The sequence below is a fragment of the Pteropus vampyrus genome, unplaced genomic scaffold (assembly GCF_000151845.1).
Source record: "Pteropus vampyrus isolate Shadow unplaced genomic scaffold, Pvam_2.0 Scaffold98, whole genome shotgun sequence".
In the NCBI taxonomy this organism is placed as follows: domain Eukaryota; kingdom Metazoa; phylum Chordata; class Mammalia; order Chiroptera; family Pteropodidae; genus Pteropus; species Pteropus vampyrus.
Window position 1 is genome coordinate 4,228,805 of NW_011888879.1, and position 2,152 is coordinate 4,230,956.

Sequence of the window (2,152 nt, forward strand, 5' to 3'; positions counted from 1 at the left end):
CACACACTTAAATATATGTCCACTATACTGCCATGTGCTTGTTGAGGATGGGAACAAGTCAGAGGAAGTGATGTAGATGCATTAAACACTCAGTAGTATTTGGTTGATTAATCTCACAAAGAAGTGCTGTTATCAATGAGATGGGAAAATCTCATGGTCTATAGACAACTCTTTTCTTCACTCATCAGAAACATATAGGAACAAACAGACCATAACTCAGCTGGCTGAGGCTCCCCAACTTTTAGATAGAACTTGGGTGGGCGCTGCAAACATTTCCCTAATGACAACTATCTCTATGCTTTCACGTTGATGTGTATCCATTCTGATTGACACATTACTTAAATATTTTAAAATGTAGTCAAGTTACAAGCAAGTTTCACCCATCTCCAGGCCATTCATCTACTAAAAGGAGTCTTTTGTGTATGTCTGCTCTGATTATGTGTTGATTTTAAAGTGAAGTTCTCAAGATCTCATCATGTTTTCCATATTTCCAAATAGCCTCATAAGAACTAAGAACATACTCAAAAACAACAAGCTTTGAAAGCATACATTCAAATGTCATATAATAGAGCTTTAAGAGCATTCACTGAGGAGATAAACTGGAGGATTTTAAAAGTCCAGTTATTTCAGAGGTTCTACAAGGCACAACTGTTAGTAACAATGTGTGTTTCAGGCAGTCAAGAAGAGGAGCCATCGGGGTGGACTAAAATTATTGAGGAATGCTTTATTGAGGTGGTAAAACTTCAACATTACACAGCTTTTAAAATCTGGCACCATGTACAAAAACCTTAGTAACTCTTTCCAGATTCCCTCTAGTCTTTAGAAAGGACCCCTCAATTGATAACAGCCTAGATTTTACTGGTAACGTTAACAATAATATAGGTGAATATTCAGCACTGCCAAACATCTTCAGTCACCCTTTTAAATTACAGCAAAATTTTATTAGGTCCTACAACTAAATCATCACGGCAGAGATGATCGTTGGAAACAACAATACAAATCTTAGGAGGTCCTAAGGGGAAAAGAGAAAAGTAAAGCAAGGATCCAAATTTGGGAAATACATGAAAGCAATGGATTACATCAGAGAAAGTCAGACCCATCGGCATACCAGCAGGTAATTTAGATATCTGAAAAGGATGAGATTGCAAAGTGAAGGTAATACAGAGGCAGGAGGAAGATATTTTCAATACTGAGAAAGGGTCGGGGGTGTCATGGGGCAGGAGGGAGAATAAAAAGAAGGAAAAGCATCCAACTCATAGACTGTTAGGGTCTTAGGAATAAATACTGTTTGTATTTATTTCAAAGCTAATCATCACGGATGATTAACTGAAGAAAGAATGAAAGTGATTTATGGCCTGAAAGGGGATTTTGTATTAAGTTGATAAACATATAAGTATAGTCATTCTATCAAATAGTGGGTTCTCTACCAGATACACATAAGTGAAAGGGGTATATTTCCTGCCTATAATAGTTTATAAGGCCAGATTCAAACAACTAGAGCACATATGCATTTGGCATTTGCTATCATAAGCTAAGATAACATGTCTTCTCTGTTTCATCTTTAGCAAGTGCATGCTTTTTTAGCAGGGTCTCTGACTGAAGAGCAATGGAGAGAAGCCTTTTAGCAGGGTCTCTGACTGAAGAGCAATGGAGAGAAGCCTCAGCAAAAGATAACGACATAAATTTTATCCCAAATAATTGCATGTCAAGGACAGACCCAGGTTCTGTGGGCCTAAAGCTTATACAATTTGGGGAAACTGTTTAAGAAAAAAAATGCAAAATTACAACTATAAAAGTAGGTATAAAAATAGTTACCTGAAATAAAAAAAAATAGTTCACATACATTTCTTGTTAAAAGCTGACAAAAACTGCAAATCTAAAAATTAATAATAATTTTGTTATTGTCAACTGACGAAAGTCTATAATACTTTTTCCTTGTGTTTTTGGCTGCGCACTCTTTTAATATCTATCCTATGACCAAAAAAAAAAAAAAAATGTGGATTCTACAGCCATGCCACCCTGAACAAGCCCAAACCTGTCTGATCTTGAAGCTAAGCAGGGTTGGGCCTGGTTAGCACTTGGATGGGAGACCACTTAGGAAGACCAGGTGCTATAGCCGTAAAAAATAAATAAAAAATAAGGGATTGGAAGC

At 36.6% G+C, this 2,152-nt stretch overlaps 1 protein-coding gene and 1 pseudogene across 1 annotated transcript in view; one reads left to right on the plus strand and one right to left on the minus strand.

Moving 5' to 3' along the window:
• HMCN1 (hemicentin 1) overlaps positions 1–2,152 on the minus strand; it is a 408,502-nt gene that overhangs the window by 274,998 nt on the left and 131,352 nt on the right. The window lies entirely within an intron of this gene.
• On the plus strand, positions 2,002–2,119 carry LOC111742682 (annotated as a pseudogene).